This window comes from Athene noctua, chromosome 17 (genome assembly GCF_965140245.1).
Source record: "Athene noctua chromosome 17, bAthNoc1.hap1.1, whole genome shotgun sequence".
NCBI classification, from domain to species: Eukaryota; Metazoa; Chordata; class Aves; order Strigiformes; family Strigidae; genus Athene; species Athene noctua.
Genome location: NC_134053.1, coordinates 10,270,098 through 10,295,872, shown reverse-complemented (window position 1 = coordinate 10,295,872; position 25,775 = coordinate 10,270,098). Strand labels below are relative to the sequence as shown.

Below are 25,775 nucleotides of genomic sequence, written 5' to 3'. Positions count from 1 at the left end.
GCCACTGGAGAACACCAGGAGGGAGGGAACTAGACAGTAGTTCTTATCTTGCCTTGCAATAGAGGTTCAGTGGTCCCTTAGTGGTGGCTTTGATTGAGAACCAGTGGAGCCAACCCTCCTGCTCTTGTGTTTAGAAGGGAGGAGTAGGGAAGAGCTCAGATCACATTAGTGAACAGACTAAATCCTGACATTTGGTAATATCTCTTGGAACACAGTCTCTCAGGATCCTCTTAAGGAAGAGCTACTGAAAGACCAAGAACAGCTAGTAGATTCATCAGGCCTAACACACACGGAAGACATGAGACACAGCACAAAGCCATGCACAGCACAGAAAGATTTCTGTACAGGTAGAGGTAGAAGGGACTGACAGCAGAGGACAGAGGTATACAAAATGGAGCACTACAGAAAAAGCACACAGGCAAACACAGTTTATGCCTTTAGCACAAGAGACAGGGGCTGCTGACAACAGACGGTCGAGAAAAGCCAGCAGACAATCAAAACTAGCAAACAAAATAAACAGATGTGAATGACAGCTGCCCAGAGTCATTGCTGGTCTACAGTCAGCAATATCAGCGACACACTATGGAGTGGTATCGCACTTTGCTATCTCTGTCCCTCTAAAGGTTTGAGACAGGGGACCACTCAAACACAGTGCGCAGTGATGGAGCTGACCTGTGGAGTTCCTTGGTCCCCAATTCAAGAGACAGGGAGTCAGCAAGAGTGGCTTAAGTGACAGTATGCTGTATATGATAGGGAACACCCAGCTACACAGAACACTCACGTAAAGGCTAGAAACCCTCTCGCCTTAGGGTATAAGCCAACCACTAACTTCCTCTCTGGGCAAGTTATTATTCCATAGTTGTTTGTTTTAGGAGTTCTTGTACCTTCCCCTCAAGCATCTGGTGTTTGCCTCTCTTGGAGAAAGGATGCCAGACTAGACAGGCAGATCATGGCTTCTTTCTGGTATGGCAATTACTGCATTCCACCCTGGAAGGGGGAGAACACACTGGGGAAAGCAAGGAATGTTAGATGGCAAGTTCCAATAACACACAGCCCTGTTAAATAGCCTTCCCTCTCCATCTGGCCCTGCACCGTCATGCCAGCAGCACACCAGGAGCACACAGCAGCACAACTTGGCCCTTTGCATTCTCAAAGATTTCTGTGTCCCACTGCAGAATTTGGGAACAAAGCTGAGCAGGGCTCAGCTCTTATCCTGGAAGTCCTCACACATTCAAGAAGCAGGATGTTCCCATGCAAGTAAATGTATTACAAAACCAGGAGACAGAGCAGAATTGTGGACTCCAGCCCAAGTTAATACAAAATGCAATATCTAAAAAAAAAGAAAAAAGATCTCACTAGACACAATGGTAACACAGCATCAAGCTAAATCAGTCATTTTCCTATAGGATCTGTGCCTCTAAAGCCGAAAAAAAAAAAAAAAAAAAAAAAAGCAAAACACATCAAAGTTTACCTACAAAACCAATTCCCTGCAACCTTTGAGTAAGTGAACCCACTTCCAGCAGAACAGTAAATACCTGTATCAGCCTATGAACTAGGGGCTTGGGGATAGCATTTATACTTCAAAAGGGCATTTGGCAAGGCCTCTTTCTTCCTTCTCTGGAGCCAGAATGCTTCCAAGCTCCCCAAGACAACTATAATCTGGGGAAATTTAGACCTGCCTTTCTACGTAAAAATTCTCGCTGTTGGCTTTGGCTCTGTGCCAGTTTAGCCTTCAATTCCAGGTCTCCCAATCTGTGTGTCAGCAGAAATTGCTGGTAGATACCTATCTGTCCAGATTAGCTGCCCAGACACTATCTCACTTGTGACCTGCTTCATGGATACTGCTCTTGAAAGCAGCTGCTGGTGCTGGTGCTGCTGCATTTATCCACTGGAGCTCTCATTTCCTTACTGCCCATCTGCTGCAGGGGAGACAGAGCCACACAGACAAGACACAAATAACTGACAGGGAAGACCTTGCCACGCCAAACAATAAAAGCCAGGATATCCAAAGCCTATACCTACATAGTGAATTTGTGCAGTTTTTAAAGACAGAAGAAGAATGTGGATAAGCAAACACAGATACAGTTGAATGACTTATCTAAGTTTAGACAAGTGGTATCTAAATAATGCTATTTTAACTTATTACTGTAACAAATACAAGAATTGATTTAATAACCTAATGTTGTTTTTGGACAGTAGAGGTCTGCATCAATGGACCAAGACACTAATTATATTATCTTATCAAATCAGTGTATAATAATAGAACTTTTCTATGCATTGATGGAACTAGGCTTAGCTCTGCATCAGAAAATAATCCCTGAAAGACAGAGAATGAGATAGTACTTAGCAGGAACTCCTTGTGAATGGGTACATAGTCGTTATTTTCTTTTCTTTTCAAAATATTACTAAGTATTATCTTTATGGTATCACACAACAAGAAATTTCCTCTGATAATCTTTTATTGCTTGTTATTTAACCTCCCTCTATCTTTCTGAGAGGCAGTCAATATAATTCTCCAAAAGACTTAAGTAAAAGGGAAAGAACTACTGGTGCATATGCAGATCCATTCATTGTAAGCCTACAATAAAGCTTTTTCCATCAAGGTACAAGCAAAATGACTTGCTGACATTAACTGGCAAGTACTTTGCATTCATATGATATCTTTCATCTACAGACTTCAAAGCATCTGACAGGAGGCAGGCAGGCGTTGTTCTTCATCCATCCAAGGAAGAAGCTGAAGCACAAAGTGGCAAGGTCTCCCAGAGAAGGTAAAGCCATTAGCACAAATCTAAATTAACTGATTCCCAGTCCTTAAAAATTAACTACTTTGATTGCAGTATAAATTATATGTGCACCAAAGAGCAGAACCACCACTCACCCACACCCCTCTCAGAATTGCTAGGGATTCTTTAAGAATTTAAATTTCATTCATGAGAAACTAAACAAACACAGAACACAAGAATACTCTTTTACACACAGGGAAATGATGGGGACCTGAAACCAGTCCAGATCTTAAGTTCTGTAGTACTCTGAAGAGGAGCGCTCCTCGAGTGAACCTGCAGAAGCACAGGTCTCCATTCATGAGGAGAGGAGGGAAATCCTGCTACATAATCTAGCAAGTGTTTAAATAAACCTGTTCAGATGAAGATCTCTCCTCTCCAGAGAAAAACTAGGCCTGTAAGAAAGGTTATGAAAATAATTTTTTAAATGCCATCTTAAAGAGAATAGGCCTTGTTTCAGCTCTTCACCTTATTCTTATAACTGAAGAAATGCTGACTGCCTAGGGCACTGAAATGGTCAGCAAAAACTTTTAAACATAAATAGGGGGGGAAAATCCCTGCACAGGGCTATTTTAAAAGAAGTGTATGGATTCCTGTAAGTTTGAAAACAACAGACAAAAAATGATGCTGAGGCAATCTCTGGAGCAAGCAGTCTTTTAGCATTGGTCAAAGAGACTGCAATAGAAATATTTAAAAATGCACTCTCTAGTTATGAGATCTCTCATGGCCTGTGGAGGTGGATAATATTAGAGGCCACTAAATCCTAAAGTTTATTTTTCTTAAAGTTTTCACTTCAAATAAAGCTTTGTTTTAAAATGTATGGGGCCAACTGTTAGAGCATTGAGGTCCTGGTTATTAGCCAGCTAGAGCCCATGAATTATGTTTAGTGAGAAGTTTATTGGCTCAGTAAACACCATTCCAGTTCCCCTCACCCCTGAACTGTGGAAGCCAAACCAAGAGATATTCAATGCCATGTTACTGCTAGCACCAGAGCAACCATTATCTGATTACAGGCATTTTATTTTTTGTAAGGAATTTGCTATTGCATCATTTAATACACGGAAGTCTTTAAATTTACCAAGGCAACACACAAAGAGTAAGTAACTGTTTGGTCCTGTCTACCATCTTCTGGAGCAGGAGTATTTGTTTCCATCTTGTAGCCTTCAGAGTCCAAGCACTACAGAAATGCAATCCCTCCAATTCTTAGTAAGGTAGGAATCTGGCCAGGAATTTAAAACACTAGCAAGATTAGAGTGGGCAACCACAGGAGCTTTCTGATGAAACCAACCTATGGAGCCAGGGCAGAGTACAGGGCAATAAGAAGTTGCGTTTGTTTCCTCTCACTGGCACTTTGAGACTTGTGAAAATTCCATTCTGTGTTCTTCTGAGAGTAGGTGGCCAGAGGTCACACTTAGTCTGGTCAGACTTAAATGTTCCTCTTTCTAAGTTACACAGTCAAAACCAACTTACACCATTATGACTTAATGGGAGAGCCAGCTACAGCTCAGACACGGTCCAGGTAGAGCAGAGTGAGGTGGCATCAGCACTGCCTGGCCTTACACCTGTTTGTGCGCAGCACCAGGCACCCAGAGGCCTAAACAGAAGGTAGGCTTCTCCAGAACTAGCAAGACTGACATGTAACTGTGCAAATCCAGAAGCAGCTTCTGCTTGTGTGGCTGGCTTTGTCCTGGGCACAAAGCTGTTCTATCTGGTTACCTTTCACTGCCACGAGCTAAAGCCTCACGTACAGGGTAAGCGATGATCAGTCAGTGTGCAGTAACTTGTTTGTGTGCTTGTTGTTCCAGTTCTCTGGAATAGCTAAAATACACCAGAAGACTGTACAGGGACTGTGTCAGTCCTTGAGGCAAGGAAAGTTAATTTAGTTGGAAGAGTTAGGATGCAAAAAAGAGTGCTGTAATAACAGTAGTCTGTTCTGGTAGCAAAGTAAACTGGAATTGAAGGAATTTAGGTTCTCCTAGTTCTCTCCATTTGTCACACCACCTTGGCTGAATAATGCATCTCTTCATGTCCCTGCTTCCTTTCTCACCTTTTGCCTATACTGTCCATTTAGACTGTGACAGTCTTCAGGGAAGAGATTGTGCTTGTACAGCACCCAGTGACAGCCTTAGGGCTCTGCAGTCCCTAAGCCAAACAATGCCTTTATATAAAGACTTTGCTCTAGATCAATTTACATAACACCAACTATGAAATCCCTTATTCTCATGTAACTGTTTTTTTCTGGTGTCCTGAGAATCACAGTGCCAGAATCTGTCCATATGACAAGGAAGAACCTTGGCAGTACAGATCCTTAATGTCCACCCTATCCCACAAGGACATGCCAAGGCCATATCATCACACCCATAACGAAGCACCTCTAGGGAGCAGGCACAGTTAAAATCTTTCCACCCCAGTAGTGGTGAAAGACAAGATACCCTTCTCTTTAAACTTAACCCTCTCCCTTCCAAGGAATGCCTGGAATTTCTACTATTTCCCAGCAGAGACTGGAAAGCAAAGACTTGGCATGGGGCAAGACAGATAAGAGCAGTTGCCTTCTCTAGGTTTTGTTAAGTCTGCATAATTGCTTAGGGCATGTGATGGTTAGAGAGAGACACATACACATCTGTCAGAGACAGACTACAAATCACTAGTATAATTCCAAGCAAACAAAATCTAGTTTACAATGTGGCTGTGGTATATAAAACACCTCTGTAAAACTACAGTATAATTCAACTGCTGCAGGTTTCATTTACAAAGTAATGATATAGTTTTCCCTCTCAAAGACTGCCATTTAGGATCACTAAGGTGTTGAAGTCCTTGCTGTCTTCTGGGACACATGGTGAAGGTTGATTGTTGTTGGAAGCTTCTCTAAGCAAGACAGATTTAAATACCATGTTTTGCAAAAGGGCCCATATTGTCTTGCATGTGAATTCAGGTTCCTTTACCAGTTTAAAATCTGGGTCAGAGCAATTTGCTTACATTTGGAGTCCTTTTCCAAAATTAATGGTATGTGGGATTTAGAGTTGTAGATATAAGACAACCAGATAAACTGCTATTATCTGCTCTGCATCATGCATGTACCATCTACAGTTTTCCTGCTAAGCTTTGTTCACATGTACAACCCACTTCTTCAGCAGTTGCACATTCAGCATACTAATGATATTATTCTTGGCCATCCTGTTAAACTCACAGTGTAAGTTAAATGCACAGTAGGGGGCCCTGCTGGATTCTCAACAGTTTTTAGATGGCTATAGATTATAGCTGGCCAAGGGTGGAAGTTTTGATAAGCAGTCATGAAGTTGAGAGCTTTTCTATTCAAATAGGATGTTGGCTAGTGCTGACTATCTCTGTCACTTCTCTGGTGATAACTAGATTACCCAAATGTACATGCTTTGGGCTACATCAGACCACCACTTGGAAGCTCCAGCTAGTACTACATAGAGCTGCCAAACTGCTTAGCTAAATTTCACACAGGGATCACACACACAGAACAACACTGATGGTTGATGTTTGTTTCACACTGCCATCCAAGGAGGTACTTTTGGATTACTAATACCTTGTATGACTTGACTGCTGGCTATTTCAGAGATTATTTATTTCATTGTATCCTGACAGGCAGTTTTTAGCTGGATCCTAAATCCTCAGCACACATGTTTAAGTCTCTGATTTGGAAATACTGGTGGCATAGTATCTGCTCAGGAGTCCCACCCAGAGCTAGGATCCTGCCCAAATTTATTTTGGTGCTTCTTGAAAGAAGAAAGACAGAAGGGAAGGAAATAAGAAAGAAGCCTGAAACCACAACACAAATTTGCAAGTTAAACTTACTGACAGAACTGACCTGCAAAGTGCAAAACAGTACCAGAGAATTATGATATTCACACATTGTCATAGTATTCCTCCAGGTACAGAATATCATATTTTCTTAGTACAAGCCACTCTGGAGTGACAATCAATGAAAGACATTAAGTACAATAAAAATATTGGGTTTAGGATAAAAATGTGGTTCCTACCTATGGGCTTGTAAAGGAAAACTCAGCAGTCTTACACTTCTTGTAGGTAAATTCTGAATTTTCATCCCCTTGTTCACAAGCCAGGCAGAATAAAAATATCCACCTACACTAAACCAAAGGGAGCCACTCGTAACCCAGACACAACCACAACAGACATTCTCGACAGTCCTTGGCTTAATAGAACACTGCTTTGTGGTTATACCCACCACTAGGATTTCATCTTGCAAGTTCTAGCACGTTTAATTTATTCCAGGTCATACATCAAATATAATATTAAAATTTAAGATGGCATTTGAGATTGAGACTTTCTTTTGCAGTGCAAGTAGAAAGAACACAGTTGGGACTGCGGGTGCATGAGCATATTAATACATAAACACAAACTTGTAGCCATCACTCAAGAAAAACAATTGGTCTTTAAGAGGGGAAAAAAGTTGTAAAAAGAATCAATTCCATTAAATAGCTCTATAAATCAATTCCACCAAAAATCAATGGGAAACTACATCCACAAGGTGCCAAGTAACTCCCACACATCAGGTGCAACTGTCTGTGACGGTGGCCAGCTCTGCCTGCTGGGGATTCAAGCAGCCAAGGGCTGGAGCAAGAACCCCTGCATTGCCCACGCTGCCCTCCAGCTCCCTCCTACAGCGCTTTGTGCTGGCTCACTCAGAGTGAGCTGCATGCTGAGGCCTCCAGGGAAAGCAACAACATCACTCACTTCCAAGGCTTGTGTATCTCTATGATGGAGCCAAAAACCCAGGCTGTTCCTCACACAGGCCATGCAGACCCTTGCCTCCAGACACAGAGGTGGGCAATCCCTCTTAAAAGGCAGCAGAGGTTACTCAGGTTACTTGTTAGAACATCCCACATGCCCAGGTCTGAAATGAAGAATGACTTTGGGGTTTTCCAGCAGGCTTCGTGCCACATCAGGTGTACCCAAAGGGGAGCTGACATGCACAGACATGGGGAAGGTGGTAGAGGAACATTTGGGACGGTTGTGCCCCACACTCCATGCCCCCAGCACGCAGTAAGTCCCGTACTGGTTAAACAAGTGACTTCTTTAAGCAGAAGTTCATGAGTTGACTGACATACTGTGTCAGTCTTGACTGTTCTGTGACTCCCCAGTGACCGTGCCAGGCCACTGTCCTCTCACTTTCAAAGTGCAGCTCAGTTGCATTTTCACATTTATAGGCTGTGGATGCCCCTTCAACAACTGGAGAAACCCTTGGGGCTTTCATTTTGTGCTGGCAGCTCTCAGATGACTTTAGAAACAAACCCCCTGGGGCTTTTATTCTGTGTGGCAGAGCAGAGAGGGCATAGAAGATTGTGGCTTTGTTAAAACCTGCAGAAAAATTCATGTCCTATGTCTTCCCCTTCATGTGCTCCACGTGTGCTGTCATGTCTCTGGGCCTATTATAGACACACACTATTTAAGAAATTCAGACATAGCATTTTTGCAACAGAAAAACTTGATGAGTTGGCCTCTGCTATTCAGCACTAAGAACCAAAACCCATTTTTTCCTGTTGTAACTGAACACCAAGCGTAACTGAGTTCAGTCATTCCACACAGGACACTCATATCTGATATTATTCATATGTATTTAACTTAGAGAAAGAGTGCACATGTGTGTGTATAACAGATAATGATCAATTTAATAAGGCGGCTTAAGACTGTCCATGGCAGAGAATGAGACTGTCTACTGCTTCTCTCAGACTCTGTAACCCAACTGCAGAAGGGATCTGATCTGCAAATTGCACCTTAGCCGTTGGGCCTGATCTTAGCAATGACCAGCCTCAACCTACTGATTTCAAGAGGATTTGAGTGCATTTGATATCAAACCTTCCATCAGTCACAAGTTTCCCCTAGACATAAGGGTATGCAGTTCTGGAAAGCAAGACTTAGACATAGGCTGGAGGTTTGATGTCAAGAACAAGTGGGAATTGTAAAACCATAGGCTTCAATCTAACCACTGGTATCTAGGAAGACAAAGCAGCAACACATTCAAGTTCGCTCTTTTGGAATATTCGTTAGAACTTTGTCATATGACTCTTCTGCTCCAGAAGAATTAATCAAACATTAAGAATTATACTAAGGGAAGCAGCAGGACTTCATCAGTAGAACAGCCAGAAGATTTTCCTGCAAGTCACAGTAGATGTTACTCATTTTCCCTGTCCCTAAAAGCATCTGCAATGATACTTTCTTATTTACTGGGATATCAGTTTCATACAAGTCAGGAGAAAAAGATTTGTGCCAAGTATTATAATAGAGAGGATGTTTGCAGAATTTTGAAACACAGATCTTAGTCTAAAGAGAGCCTTCATGCACAAACAGATGCTACACAAATACTTGCATGGACGTAACCCTAGACTATTTGGTGACCCTCTGAAGTTCTGGAGTAGCTTACAGTGAACAAATTACTGTTACGTTTATGAAGGATGGCCCAAAACATGGTACAAAGTTTGTATGGAAAGACACAAGAGAAAATAGACAGGAATAGGCACAGCCCAGAGAATGAAGAGACTGCAGTGATACAGCAAATACATAGAAATGGTTGGAAAAAGAAAATACATGCACAACTGAGGATTCTGGAGGAAGCAAAGAATCCATCAGGTTAGACAACCAAGGCATAAAAATCGAAATAAGCAGACACTATGGACTAAGAGTTGAAGCCAGCACAGGTATCTGAAGTGTCAACTTCTATTTAGAGATTATCATGGTTAAAATCATACACCAAATTGCATAATAGGCAAATGAGATGAATTGAAAGATTACTTTATGGAAACAGACTCAGAGAGAGGATTGTAAGGATTTTTTCTTTTAAATCCTGCTCCTAAACTCTTCTGTGCTCAAGAAAAAAAAATCTTAAATCCCATTTCCTGCCACTATAGGCCTAAAAAGTTAACACTGTATTTCATAGCAGTTAACATGAAACAGGATTACTGTGCTGACTTGTTCTTAAAGAGCAAATACATTCTAAAAACTAGATTGGGAAGGAGGTAGATTTCTTTCTGTCAAATCCTCTAACAAGAGGCAGGAGGGAGAAAACATTCTTCTTTCAGACTTTTGGGGATGAACAGACTTTAAAAGTCTGTTGCCCTCAGAACTGATGTACTCTTCCAGTTGGACATTTTTGTTCACTCATTCACTGTAGAGACCGATTTCATATGAATAATTGTCCTTTTCTTTCCTACTCAGATGAAGTGCTTACACTCTTTTCAGTGAAAGCAAAAGAAATGCTTTGTCTATCCCTTAAACATTAAGTTTTAAAAACAAAGCATCTTATGAAGAAAATTCAGTGACTCATCAGAAGGAATAACTTTTTTATGCCAGCCAGCGAACTGCCTCCTAAGAAAGATTCAAAGCCCTAGCCTATCAGACATCCCAGACAGAGCCTTCTCTGACACTGTAGTACCACAGTCTATCTGGGACTTCACTTTGTCAAAGCCTTTTTACATGGAGAGCACCTGGGCAGTGAGCGTGTGACATATCCAGCAAGACTCGTAATGTCTTGCCTGTTTTCTCCTGAGCCTCTGACCTGTGACCTCAAAGCAAATGAATCTGAGAAGAAAATACATTAATCAGGCATCCACTCAGCCAGGCTCACGATTTTTAAACCAGGGATCTGAATCAGCTCTATCGCCTCCCACTTCTTTCCTGATACAATTAGTCAGCATCTGCCCTGGCAGCCAACCCGCTCCCTCTCAGAGGGGGGGAAAAGCAGCTGCAACTCACTTGCCCACTGCCTACTTCCTAATAGGCTGCAGAAAAGTGGAAAACAGCTTACTGAACTCTGCCTGGCGAAGGTTAGCATCCCTCCCCTGCGCTCAGGGGAATGAGAGGAGCTGAGAACAGCTACCACTTACAGCCTCTTTGATTCCCTGCTGCAGCCCAAGTGCAGGTTCAGACGCATCCCAGCCACACCTCTCCCCACTTTGGGCCGAGGCCATGCCAGCTCCACACACCTGTTGGAGGCTTCCCCACATTTTAAGGGAATCCCCAGAAGGGGATGTGCAGGTGCTCCGCTCCCTTCAAAGAGCTTAGGCAACAAATCAGCCTGGGAAATTGGACCCGTAGCATTCAATGTGGCCCTCTGACCTTTTTCAAAATGTTCTCAGCCCACCAGGACGGCAGGACTGAACTTCATAGCTTAGCTTTTGAAAGAAGCATGTGCTTTTAAAATCCAGTTGAATTTTTGCTAGGAAAACTTTACAAAGGCATCACTGGTATATCCACAGGAGTTTTGCAATTCCAGGTTACAGGTGATTACAGCAAATAAACAGGCATGCAAGTCAGGGTCGGAAGCGGGCATTTACTTAAAGCCTGCCTCACCAAGCACTTGAAAAATAAATAAAACCCCCAAGCAGTTCTGTTTTACCCAACAGCTAGCTATAAGGCTCCAGCCCCACTCCTGAGGCTGGATTGTGCAAGCTCTTACTCCAGCAGTCACGCTGAGTTCAAGCAAAGTGCCTGAGTAAGCATTTGCAGAATCTGACCCCCCCCCAGTCAGTTATCTATACTGCACCTATTTGTGCCTTGCATTGCAAACTCTTTAGCCAGGGACACGGTCTGGAAGTATATTGTCAGCTGCAATGTGCTTTATCTCCATTTATGGCATTAAATCTAATTTTTGGTGCCAAGTGTAGCATTACCCTTACAATGACATCTATTAGAGACAGTTTCCTCTGAAGACTGTGATGTGACCAACAACCAGTTTGCACTGTTCATTTTTTTATTTTATTGCAAAACCACCATGTTCATACTACCTCTCCACTTCTTTAATTTCAAGCATTTTATTGAAAAATACTAAGACAGGCACTGAATTATGGAAACCCCACACCCTGACATTACACTGACTTCCCTTGAGATGCTGCCATCCTTTCTTTCCTGAAGATTGAAAAACCAGGATCTGAAAACAAAATTAAGGCAACAAACTTGACTGATTAGTCTCTAGTAAGTTTAGTAGAGGCAGACTTGCTTTCCCCATGCCAGTGCAAGCATTCCTGATGGGCACCCAGCCGCTTCCCTCCCCTCAAAGTAGAAGAGGGAGGGGTGGAACAGCAGCATGGCACAGCATGGAGCAGTTCTTACGGGAAAAAAATCTGCAAGTTCCCCTGAAATGCTGCGTCCTGCATGCCACAAAGGACAGCTGCTACCTTCTCACTTACAAAAACGTGACCCCAGCCAGTCAATCTACAGAGCTAACGCTGTCAGATACCCTCCCACTCGCCACTTTTGATGGTCAAAGCCATTGTAATGAAGCAGCTTCCCCTCCACCTCAAAAGGGGATGTGCTTTGCTTTTGCTCCAATAAGGTTTGGGGGGGGTGTGCTTTGGGGTCGGGTTTTTTTTAGCTTTTTGGTGAGGGTACAACCCAAGCTGTTTTAGACAAACACAGAGGTAGCGTGGGTCCATGTGTACCCGCAGAGGAAGCGAGCACAAATAGGCAAATGTTCTGAATAATGGCAGAGCAGATGCACATGGAAACTTGCTTGGACTCACCTGGACTCCTTTCCCCCTTTCTTGTCCAACCAGTTCATGGACGGGGAACATCCCAAGCCTCTGGCATATGGTATTAGATGCTCTGGGTACTAGGTAGAAAATTACTGATAAGTCTTTTGAAACAGTACAGCTGGCGTCATGTAGCCCAGGTCCCATTTCATATGAACTCTCAATATTTGGAAGGGAGAGGGACATTTTGAATATTTATTACAAGTGAAAGAGAGAAACTGGGGTGCTTAATCAGTCATTTGCGTCTACTGGGAGTGAAAGCAGGTTTTTCTAGCTACAGCCATGGCTTCTGTTGTGTTAGGGAAGAACCCTTGTGCAGCTTTCAGAAAGTCATATAAACATCTCAAAAAAGGTTACATGAAGATACCAGAGACACAGCTGTCACAGATTACTAATTATTAAAGCATTTTGAGACCCTTGGGTGGAAAGGATCTCTTTGCTGGATAGGCAAGTATTTTAATTCCATACTCCAGTGACCACTGTTCCAGCAGGACCCTTAAAATATATTTTCCTTCCATGACTATACTCTGTTGTTAGTTATACCTCCATGCAGCTTTTAAATAACAGCATGATTCCCAGTACTACAGCACTATCAAATGTACTAGCTTTCTCTGCATTTGGTTCCACTTACAAAACACTGAATTATTAGCACAGCATTCAGCTTGAAATCCTCTTGCACAATTAACAGGGTGAAATATTAGACAATAGCGGGTACTACTGTTATTTACTGTTGAATAAATGCTAATGGAAATTCAGCCCATCTTCAAAATGTCATGCCCTTACACAGGTAGAGATAGAGAGATACAGACAGATTCAATGATTTTTCCAGAATCAAACAACAAATCAGTGGCAAACAAATTCTCATACTCAACTCTTTGATTTAGCCACCAACACAGAGATTGTCAGAATGAACATAATGGCTTACAGCCCTCTCTCCCCACTCAGGTCACTTTTCCCCTCACTCAGGAACTAAGGAATATCACTATGGCAATTAAACCCATCACTTAAAAGTAGCAACCAGAAACTGGGAGACCCAGCATGACTGGGATAAGCAACTGACTACAACTACTAAAAAGAGGTCCACACTTGGGGAAATACTCAAGACATTCCTTCTCCAGAGGCACCACCCATAATAACAGGCCAACAGTCTCAAACACCTCTGCATCTTGGATGGATATGCAGAACCGCATACATTAAACTGCTTTTCTTGGAGTTCACTTAAGAATGCTGCCAGCTTATGAACAGCAGAGTCAGTTTTGCTGCCAACACAATTTTTACCTAGAGCAAACGGAAGTGCTTTTCCAAGAATTTCCAAGACTGTTGCGTCACGCAGTACGCTGGCACTGCACCATGCAAGCCGGGAGGAAAGACAAAAAAATACAAGCTGCTGCTCTGCGCATCCTGAAAGGGGTTATTTAGAGGCATTTATTTATTCCCAGGAAGAGACTGGCAGTGCAAAACAGACCTTCCAAAAAACCCCAGTGTTCACTGCAGGGGCATACAGTCTCGTTAATATTTTCAATGGTGTAGCAAAAAGTGAATAATTTTTATAGCTGGCATGTTTCAATTTTCACTACAATTTTGAAAGCCTTGTTTGATAAAGTGCAGTGGAGACTAAGAAATGTAGCATTCCTGAAGGACTGGAGAGCCATCTTCCCTATTCTTCCTCCCCCACCATGGGTTTTGCATAATACTGAAACATTAGTCCTTTGGCAACTTTACCATTTTGAAGTTTTATTGGAATTATGTGTATGATGACAGCATTTACAGTCCCTTGCTAAGGTCAGGGTCTCGTTGTGCAAACTTTTAAATATGATGAGCATTTATAAGATAAATATACAAGACAAACCAAGGACATTGTATTCTCCATACTTTAAAGATGAAGAATACTTAAGTTGCTTAATTTCCTTCATGACCATAGCATGGAAAATTTAAATCAGTGATAGAAACTGAACCCAGAGTTCCCTAGACCAGAAGCTCACTCAGAAGAATTAAATGCATGCATACATTCAATCACTCCACAAATTCATAACAGTAAGTACTTATGACCAAGTTTTCTGGGTAAAACTTTTGGAGTCCTAAGTGATATTACTTTTAAACCAGGCTCAGCCAAACATCAACCTGCTGACATCTGAAGAAGTACAAGTCTCACTCTCATGCCATTAGTACTTTTATTGAGCATTTTGGTACTACAGTTCTGGCTATGTACACTTCATAGATGTGCACGCACATTTATATCTTTTAGTGGATTCTCTGCCATCTACAACTTTGGTAGGTATTTTTCCTGCCTAGAAGAACATCCTCATTTTTCTTTGAGGACTGGGCATAATCATGTCACTAATATCACATTATCAAAGAGCATTTGAACTGCCTAGAAAATGAACAAAGAGCCTTTTTCAAGGACTTGAGAAGTTTGATTCAAAAAGTTCCACATGAGGACCATTCTGAATACTTTATAAGGATAAACAGAAACTAGGAATAACAAAGCACCTCACCCTTCCAGGAGCAGGGGAAGCAACATTAAATAAAACCAGCACAAGTTCAAGCCTCACTATACACCGCATCATTTCAAACCTTCTTTTAAATAGTTGGGGGTTTTTTGGTGGTTTTTTGTTTTTGTTTTTTTTTAAAAAAAAAAAAAGTCAGTCTGCAATTGTATGTGCTTGCTAGTGAAGTTCTGAGGAAAGTCAATCCCTAAACAGAGAAAGCCACTACTTTATTGTTTCATCCAATCCTGGGCAGTTAACTAACCTTTCGCATCAGGAGCCTCTTGTAAAGGGACAGAGAGGATGTTTTTTTCAGTTTTAGTTCAATAACTAGTTCTTTCAGACTGGAGAAAGCAATTGAGATTTGAGGAGGGGCAGGAGGGCAGGAAAGCTTACTTCCTTCCAAATTAAAACTAGGTGTTAGAGACTAATATGTGCTAGTTCTAAACTCATAAAAGAGCAGCATAATCAGAAAATAATCAATTTCCTTTTGCTTGAAGAACTTTTCGTTTGCTTTGCATTTAAAATAGATCTGAATAAGAATCACTGATAAGTCACATAGGAGGTTGTCAGAAAGTATTTTGATAAGAAAATATTTTGCAAATATTTGTATTCAACACTTCAAAATACTCAGGTTTAGCATTTCATTTAATTTAATGTTATGTAAGAAGTTGCTTGATACATGTCTCAGAAACAATAGCATAGTAAATAGTTTCTGATTCGCATGTTAAATAATGGCTTGAATGTGTTAAACCCTGTCCTCCTGCTTAACAGAAAGTAATACCAAATTTACTTTAAAGTTATTTTTAGTTGTGTGAACTATAGGTACAAACCAATGAGATCCAGTCTTTCCACTGGAGAGTAACTAACATGTAGACAAACAAGCAAGCCTTAAAATAAGGTTTCTTGTCAGCTGATTTTAATTCTCAGTTAAAATTGGCAATGTAAATTACTCTATTCTGTTCTTTATCGGACAAGAGAAAAGATTTCCAAACTGTCAAACTGGCTGGTGGCATCTTGACAGCAGAGAGAAATAGAGTAAGTGGAGTCCTACATGGCAGTGCCTTTATGTGACTCCTGGAAAACCGAATGGTTCTTTATACAACGGGAAATGAACACACATTTAGGGGAAGGAATCTGCTGTACACCTCTGTCATCTTAAACCAGTCCAGGAATGAATGGGACTAACCCAGCATGAAGAGCAGAGTAAGGTTGTTTACCATATGAGGCCTCTTCCCCCAGTCAGTCCGTCATGTATCTCTTTTAAAACTCACGGCAAAAGACTGATTTGAAGACAATTTTATCTTGCATAGTGTTTGGTTCAGTGGGGGAAGGGAGTGGATAGGGCAAACTGATATATTATTGAAAGCTACCCCCTCTTCCTTTACCCAAGAGACTGAAGGCCAGCGAATGCCTCGGGCCAGCACACTGACATGAAATGCCTTCCACCTCCCATCCAGAACCTGGGTGAGGACAACATTGGCAAGTTTTCCCATCCAGTATCTAAAGCTGCAGAAACAAGAGGGAGTCGTTCCTAGCTCCTGCATAGATCTCTCAGAACATTTAGCAACAGAAGCAAGAAGCACTCCCTGTCTTCAGGGCCATTTTTATTGGGAGAGCAGCCCCTGATGACAGTTTTGAGCAGGAAATTCCCTGCACTTCTCTGAACACTTCTTATTGCCAGCTGAAGACAAGGACCCTTCCTCTCCCAGCTTAGCTGTCAGTGCACGTGTCTTCTGACACTTTCTGCAGGAGAGATGAGCGGTTTTGTCCTTTCTGCATTAGCAAGAGAGCCAGTGCTGAAGGAAGTTTCCCACAATAGGTCCATCTCTGAACATATGCTTGAGGTTTTCAGTTTAAAAGATGACTCTTCAGCCCCTTCAAATCCACAGTGTGCACATCAGAAAATGTGATATAGTACATATGTAATCCTGGATAAACTAGATTCCCCACCCCTTTTCATTAAGTAAAATCAGTAACTAGAATCCTTGTTTAGGATTTGTGATTACAAGGATCACCTTCCGCCCTGCCCTGGTCAAACAATACGGGCTCTAGGAAAGCATGAGAGCCGTCATTTCAATAATGCAAAACCCTGTTGCTTCCACTCCAGAACAGCTGACTTGAAGTGCATGCTAGGCTGTGCTTATTAACAAAATGAGAAATCTGATATACAGAAAGAAAACACTATGTGAGGATTAATCCTGGATTGCAGTTTGTGGCCAGCACTGGGCCGTCATCCAAACACAGATGAAAAAGAACAAAATTTCTCCCACCTGTCACTTACAGCAGGTACAGCTATTGCAGTGTTGTAGTCTCCTCCTTACAGCTATTGTAACAATCATTTTATATCAGCTTAAAATCCAGGATTGACCTCACTGTTTCATTTCTTCCTTGTTTTGTGGGAGCCAGCACTGGAGGGTGAATTTTCTTTCCAGGAATTACAAACAAGAAGCGTGAGTAACTTGCAAGTTTGGACAGCTAGCTTGTAATACCCGTACACTTCAAGGAAAGAAACCCAGTTTAAAATTGGCATCCTGTTGGAACCTGGAGATGCTAACTGAACAAGAAAATACAACTCTCAGGAACACTTTTTTTTTTTTTTTACATTGTTTCTGCTGTCTTTGAGAGAAGTAAGCACACTGTCACCGCTGATTAAAAAAAGACCTAAACAAACCAATGCAGTTGCTTTGCCAATGAGCTACTGCACAGCAGAGTGAAATCTCTATTGCAATGCATTGTCCTTGTTCCCAATACTACAGCAAGACAAAAACCAATTTAAGCAGCCCTAGTGGTTTAATCACTGGTGTTCATTCCACACCAAACCAAAGGAGAAGTCATCTCTATTTTTTAAAAGATATTCTTCTGCTTATGGTTGGGTCGACACTGCTGTTGCAATCCCACAGCTGAGCCCTGTTAATTTTTCTCCAAGCCCAGCAGGGTAGGCATGTCTGCTGATGCTGAAATGGTCCCTCTTCCCATTGAGCTTTCCCTGTCACAATACAGCCAATATAATGGCCATGTCACAAATGTGATTCTGCTTTCTCCCACTCCAAGACCACATTTGCTGCTGCACTGAAATGCCGCTTTGTGGCAACATTCTTCCCTGGATGTTGTCAAAAACTGCAATTTTGTTCATACACTTCATCAGTCAGATTTGGCATGGGGATGGGAAACTTGGTTTTCTGTAGAGAAAACATGACAACCTTGTCATACCAATACCACTACCTATCAAGCAAACGATATGTTCATCAGACTGGATGAGGGTTAAATGCTGCGGTCAGCACAAACAGGACTTCTGATACGAAGGCAAATGCGCCTCAGTTTTCAAACATTATCCTATTTCCCTGCATCTATCATCAAAGAAGGTAGCAGAAGCTCAAAGAACAGGCACATACTATTTTCTATACAAGGTCAAAGGAATGCACAACATACAGTTTATGTTTGACAGTTCTTAATTACTATGGGCTGTAAAGGTGCTAGAAAAATGAGAACTCTTATTGCAAGATCTGCTGTTCACAACTTCAAATTTCATGCTGTGTCCACCAATTTTGGGCTGTGGTGGCTGTTTTAGGGAGTTTCAATCCATTACACAGCCAAACTGATTAGCATTAGGTTGTGTTCTAGTTGTTTTCAACGACTGATCAAAATAAATTGAACATGTACCCTCCTGGAATAAGGCCTCTCACCTTCTCTTTCTCTCTTTCTCTCTCCCCCCACCCCTTGTCACACGTTGGCTTCTGCCAAACAATTCAGCACTGACACTACAGCCTATCACGTGATACCAAGTGCTTCAAGCGTCTTGCGATACTTATTACTATCTACACATCCATAAGTCATTCTGCTCTGCAACGTATATGAATACAAACGTGAGCTATTTCTTTATGCATTAAAGATTTAGAGCTCTCGCAGATCCTTGGAAGAAGCTTTTCCCCCAAACACTGAAAAAACATCCCTTTTATGTATGTGCATCTCGTCTGCATTTCACGTAGATTAGGAAGCATGACATAAGAAAAACCTGCTATATCCTCGGATTCTCCCATTCCTCCTGCTCACACCCCTGCGGCCACACAAGTCTGCTGTGATTAAGCAATGGATTTTAGACGCAAAAGAACAGGGCGCTTATGCGGGGTTTCCTTACCCGTGTTAGAATGGAAAGTAACAAATGTAAGAGGTTGCTTATTCTTAATGCTGATCTCCTCCAGAGCTAAAATGATATGTCAGTAGCAGGTGGCAAGTTTGAAGACCCCCCCTCCCCTCCTTTTTCTTTTTTTTTTTTAATAAATATAACAAAGGGCACACAGATTTGACCTAATGGGTCAACCATCAAAAGTTAAACTGATTTAAATAATTAGACCTAGAATGTCAGGCACCACTGCAAATAATTGCTCCTAATGCTTTTAGAATTAGATTGCTAATGAAAAGGCGCAAAAAGGAGGCCACTTGCAGTTGTGGAAATAAGTCAATTTTCTTTCCATATGTCATTTTCTCCATGTAGATTTGCTGTGAAATCCGAAGGAGTCATTTACAGCTTTCTCTCCAGAGCTGCTCTAGTATATACAATAGTTCTGAGTCATAAAAAATAGTAATAAGTCATCTTGAAATACTAGTTGTTTATACACTGTATTTATCAAGCACAGCAAACATCTGCTCATAGTTCTGACATTTTCCAATGAAAGTGACTATTGCATATTGTTTTCCCCTTTAATTTGTGGAAAAACATGGGAGCCATTCAAATATAAACAGCATTCCGCAATAAATTTAAACCAGTTTTGGTCAAAGGACAGTTTATTAGCAGAATGGAATTGTGATGCTCTTAACTGGCTGCTCTCTCGGATTTATTCTAACAGCTAAATAACACGCGGGGTGATTTCGGTAACCGTCTGCTAAAACACTTAGTTCCATATATAATTCATTAATTTGATGTAAAGGTATACACCCGCCCCACTCGCAGCTCCTGAACGCGAAGTTACCCGCCTCTCCAAGCGCCGAGGCATCCCGAGTTTTCCACGGCTGCGGGTTTCGAGGCAGAAAGTTTCGAGTCACCGAATCCCCGCGTGTAAATACGCGTCCCCCCGGCGGCGGGCCCGGGCGCGGTGGCCGGCGGCCCCGGGAGGAGCGCGGCTGGCGGCCGCGATAACGGGGAGCGCGGGGGGCGCGCCGGGAGCCGCGGTGCCCACTTCCACCTGGGACCGCTCCAAGCAGAAGTCAATAATTGACTTCTCCCGCCCCATACAAAGGGGCCGGAGCGGGCAGGGAGCAGGCTGGGCGCTGCGGGCACCGCGGCCGCCCTGCGAGCCCGCGGGGCTCCGCGCACCGCGCAAGGGGCCGCGCACCACGCAGGGGGCCGCGCACGCAGCCTCCCCCCACCCCCCCTCCCCCCGCCGGCTTGGCTTTGCTTTTAAATGCAAGCAGCAAAACAACAACAACAAAACCCGCCCGGCTCCCCCCGCCGCCGAGCTGCCAGCGGCACCGGTGCGCCGGGGGATGTGGAGCCCGGCCCGGCTCCGCGGCGCCGCTCGCCCGGGACCGGGCAGCGACCAGCCCTCCCGACTCCCTGAATGACAATGTTCCGCGCCTCGGCAACGATATTGCCAGCCCGGGCGTACAGTTTAATTTATTCCCCCCCGCCCCCCAAACTGGGTGGACAGCTCTGCGCCGGGCTGGCGGGGCCGGGGAAGCGCGCATTTCCTCCGGGGGCACAAAGCCGGGCGGGCAGGGTCCTGCGAGCCCCCGGCCGCGGGAGGGTGCGCGATCCTGCGCTCCGTCCATTGCGTCCGAGACGGTGCCGTAACAAAAGCCAGAGACCCGCAGCCACGGGCAAGAGCGAGCGGAGCCGGCGGGTCCTTCCCTCCGCGATCCCGAGCGGGCGAGGGGGGCGGCGGGGAAGGGGGGAGCCAGGGCAAAAGTTCACCGCGGTCCCGGTAGGGCAGGGGGTGCTCGGTGGGGCAGGGGCCGGCGCTGGGGCCGGGGGATGCCGGCCTGGCTCGTCGCCTTGCGGCCCCGCGGACGGACTGCGGGGGGGAAAGGAGGCGATGCGAGTCCCGGGAGCCCCTTCCCTGCCCTCTCCTCCACAATGCGGCCGGATCCCCGGCACAAACACGCCCCCCGGCACCCCGACGCTCCGCTCCCTCCTTTCGCGGGGGGTGGGGGTGGGGGGAAATACAAAAAAAATACGGTTCGGTTGCAAGGGGCGAGTGGGGATGGGGAGCCGGCTGCTGCTCCGGGGCTGCCTGCCCGCCCCGCCGGTCACCCCCACGCCGGCCGGCCCCGGCGGGCAGCAGCTGCGGCCCCCCGCCCCGATCCCACCGCCGCCGGGGAAGGGGCAGCGCACACCCGTGCGCACACACACACACAAATGGCACGGGAGGAGGGGGAAAGTTTCCAGCCGCTTCAACCAAATCGCCAACATTTGCAATCCCCAGACAGGCACGGTGGCGAATACACCCTGTGCACGCCCCGGCCCCGCAAGCAACGGGGCAGCGCGCCGGGCGAGCGAGGGGAGGGGGCCCGGGGCACGGAGGGAGGGGGGCAAGGGGAAAAGAAATTGAGCTGGGTTTTTTTTGTTTTTTTTTTTTTTTCAATGGAACTACCACTGGTGCCGGGCACGGCTGCTGCAGGGCAGGGAACAAGGGGACACCCCCGCCACCCCGGCGACTCTCCCGAGCGGACCCGTGCAGATGGGCAAATCCCCGGGGCTGCAAATAAAGAGCGGGGGAGCGGGGCTGGGCTGCACCGCGGAGCCCGGCAGCGCCCGCCCGGCCGCCCGAGCGGGACGCGCGGCCCCGCGCCCCCGCCCGCGCCCGCGCCCCGCTCCGCGTTACCTTCTTATTGCATCTGGAGCAGCAGCTTTTCTTCCCCTTCCCCTCTCCTCCTCCTCCTCCTCTCCCTCTCCTGTCCTCTCGGTTTATACCAGCCTGTTCCTCATCTCACAGCCTTCCTCCCAGCGCCATCTTGCAAGCTTGTGACGTTGGGAGCCGCTCACCCCTGACCCACATTTGAATAGAAGCCAAAATGAAAAAAAGAAGAGGAGAGAGAGAGGGAGAGAGGAGAGAAAGAGGGGGAAGAAGAAGAAGAAAGAGCGGAACAAGGAGAGGCAGGGAGAGCAGCAGCTAAGCAAGTGCTGTGCCAGTGTGGAACAGCATCGGCTCCCGCTCCCTTGCCAGCTAGTTTAGTAATAAGCAATTTCCTGCTTTTGCAATAAATGTTGCCGCGGCGGGGCTGGGAGAGGGACGGGGAGCTGGGTAATTCCCACCGAGGGACCAGGGCTTCCCCCACTCGGAGCCGCCCCCCCTTCCCTGCCACCCACACCCCGAAACCCAGCCCGGAGCCCGACCACTGCCTCCCCGTGACCCAAATACTGCTGCTCCCTCCCAGGTTTTGAGCAATGAAAAAGGCATTTGTTAAGGTTATTTCTCCCATCACTGATGAGGTCTCAAGTGTGTGTTAAGAGAAATTATATAGATGATAGTTTGTACATGCATTGGAATCTGAAATGAGCTTTATACACTAATTAAGAAAACATCCTCGTGTATAACGCAATTTGCATATTAGCTTTTTATCACTCCTGTCTATTTGCTAAGGACTGACAGTGCATTTTGCACCATCCAAGACACAGATGAAGACATGGCCTTTGCACCCATAGAATCCGTAGAAATCTGAAGTTTTGTTTTGTGCAATTTTTTTTAGTTATTTACCTATTGGAAGCGTATCGAGGGGAAAAGTTATTTGTGTTTTGCATCCCTGATCCTGCAAAGACTTTCATGCGTGCTTAACTTTAAGCACATCAGTAATCACACTGAGCAAGCAGGGGCTATTCAGGTGCTTACACTAAGCATGTGCACAGCCTGCAAGCTCAAGCTATTATTTTGTAAAGTGTTAAGTGAACTGATATCATCTGCATTTTACTGACCATTGCCACAAAGTACAATTGTGAAGAAATCTGAATTATACCTTTGTAGCACTTTCCCCCTTCAGTAGCTAATTAATCTGTAATAACAGGAGCAATGCATATAAACATTTTTTATTCTAATCATGCACAGGAGTTCTTCCACTGTCCCATGTAGGAATCATCATATTAGCTGCAAGTGTGAGATGGTATTTTCTTTTCTTCTGTGCCCTCACAGCCACCCATAACCAAACTTCTCTGTAGCCTGAGCAAGGTGATTCATTAGTGAAGCTGAGCCTACCATTTAACACATCTCTAAGAATTCTCTAACAGCCTCAATGCCAGCGACTCTCTCAGCCACTTCCTGTGCAGATCCCCGCAGTTTGCATGCACTTCAGCTGGACCCCAGCTGCAGCCTAAGCTCTCCTTCCCCCATAATAAAGATATTTTCTAGTTGCTCATCCAGAGTTCAAAGTTTTTGCAGGAGATGGTTTCTTCAGCCCTACCAAAGTGGCTTGAGGAGCAAATAAAGATAAGGCAAATCACAACAGCCGTATCAGAAAGGTCTGGACTGGTGGTTTGTTCACAGTACACCCAATAAAGAGCAGAACACTTTAACAGTGGTGAGAACAGCAAACCTAACTGTCAGCACAAGACCCAGTGAAGTAGATAAGGATCAGTTCAAGACTCTTCCCCCACCGGGAAAGTTAATTTAAGATTGGTGGTGCTGCTCTTAGCTGTATTTTAAAGGTAAGTGGCCTTGCAAATAGCCAGGGAGGTGTAGGTAGCCATTTGCTTCATGCTGTGCCCAGAGGAATTGGTAGGCAAATACACAGAAGACCTTGTGCTGTGTTATCTAAATGGAGAAAATGCATCATGGAGTTATTTCAGGCAAGTTTAAACATTTGGGTTTAGAAAGACCCACTTCTGTGAATCTCTGTGTGGCATCTCAAGACCTCAACAATGCCACCGCCTGCCCTCAATCTTCCTTCCTTCTGCTGAAGCTTACCGCTCCAGAAACAGTCAGCATAATGGTCTGTGTGCCCCTGCCAATTGACAGACCAACATCTTAGTTGAAACCCACTTTTATCAGACATTTGAACAAAGGTGCCAGGCTTTGCACAGGAATGGCTTGAGGCACAAGCATTTCAGTCTGTCTGCCAACTTTACGAGGCGGGGGATAACTTTTGAGAGTGAAGGGAGTGAAGAAGGTTGGCGAGAAGGGGAGAAACATCCTAAAATGCGACCACAAGATTTAGTCTGGAAAAAGCTTTACTTGTATTTTAATATTCTATACGTTTGGGGACCATCAATTCCAAGCATCCAAGGAAGTGGAGAGAGAGACACATTCTCAGTGGAGAGGAGACAAAAAAGATAGAAATTAGGTGTCTGGCACCTAGAAATGATACGGTAGGATGCAGCACTGCATTCAGCTTCATATAGACGTGATAATTATAAGGTTGAAAAAGAATTAATGAGAAAGCTAGTGCTGGTGCTGTCACTAGAACCATGGACATCTGTGGAGAATCTGATGAGCCAAGTAGAAGTATGACCACACCTACCTGGAAAACATCTACAGGCATGCAGAGCAGATACCATGATACCTATAATGTCTGCAAGCAACCACAGCCAGGGAACTTGCCATCCAAACAGAGGGTACACCCTCAAGTTCCAAGAAATCACACCCACTGGCACTGGGTGAAACATGTGCCTGTGTACGTGAAAAGCAAACGTGTTACTCAGGTGCAGAGAACAGCATTCACAGGTGAAAGACCGGGCTAGAAGGGTAATGGTGGCACTCTGGTTACAGACACTGTGGCACAATGACCATATTCTGAAGGATGCTTTTCATTGAAGAAAGAGGCTCCTCTATTTCCAGCCAGATACTTGTGATTAACTTTGTTTTCAAATTTTGTTTGACTGTGGTTTTTTTAACATTTATTTTGGAAAGAGCAGTCAGGACAGCAGCAGTGGATTGTGCTGAGTGCTCTGCAGACACAAAAGAAAGCTTCAACTTCCTCCTCGGTGTGTTGACGAATATGTTGAATACAACGCATCCAAGGTAGCTATGATGAGCAGATTTTTTTTCCTAACAGGATACAAAGAATTCAGAGCAGAATCCAAAGAACAAGCCGATTTCACACCATCCTTGTATGTTAGCCCTTAGTATGGGTTCACAAATAGCTCTGTAATGCTGCTTTCAGGCAGAAAAGTTTAAATAATAGTATTCACACACCACCCCCTCCCCCAATAAGTTATTGTTTGCAAAATACTTCGACTCAAATCAAGTCAGTGGCTGAAACCCAGAGGAATTTCAGGGCTTCGGTTTGGTTTTTGTCATTTGCAACCAACTGATGGGTTCAGAAGCGGCTTGAGCCGTTTGTAATGGTGCTAATAGCAAGCTTTTACTCATCATAAAACAGGAAGAGGACACGAGTAGAATTGTTGTAGTGGCAAGCCAGTGCACTGCGTGAGGAATGAAGTAATCTGAGCAAAGAAAATGCCATTGCAGAAAGTAAATAGAATAACGACCAAAGGGTGGCCATGTGCCCTTACAGCTCTTCAGTGCCACCTGCCTTCAGTCCCAGCGCTAGTGGATGTCCAGTGCCATCTAGCAGGCAAAACAGTTGTTTACAGTAGTAAACTGATGGGTAAAACTGGGCAGAAAAGTTGAAGCTAAAAGCTATAATTCAAGGAACTAAGAAAAACATAGAGGGCAGAGAGTGTGTATACAGGGTGCATGTCTGAAAGCAAAGTGAAAATAAGGGCTAACCAGACTGCTCATCAAAAATAAATAAGGATTTAGCCCTAAAAGTAAAGAAAGTTTCGTAGCAGAGGTTTGCAGTCTTTGCCTCTTCAGTGAGGTAATCCTGACAGTGCCACTAAAAATGCTGAGGACCAGAACATCAGATTGGAGCTGAAACAGGCATCCTCTGAGGCATTGCAGTGACCCGGGAAAACTGTGCTTGGATGGTAGTAGAACAGCTGGTGGTAGCTCATGAAATTAAAGTTATTTTACTGTCCCTGCAATAGAAATATCGCTCTACAGTCAGAATATGTGTCTGGAAGGTCTTTTCCAATGGACTCATAAGTGTCCATGGAGGAGACTCCA

The 25,775-nt window shown here is 44.3% G+C and overlaps 1 protein-coding gene across 1 annotated transcript in view; it reads right to left on the bottom strand.

Moving 5' to 3' along the window:
- HIC2 (HIC ZBTB transcriptional repressor 2) overlaps positions 1–21,706 on the bottom strand; it is a 77,168-nt gene extending 55,462 nt beyond the window's left edge. The window contains exon 1 of the mRNA XM_074921516.1: positions 21,600–21,706. The gene's annotated coding sequence lies outside the window, so the exon portion shown is untranslated. The remainder of the gene's footprint in view (positions 1–21,599) is intronic.
- Positions 21,707–25,775: the final 4,069 nt, after the last annotated feature.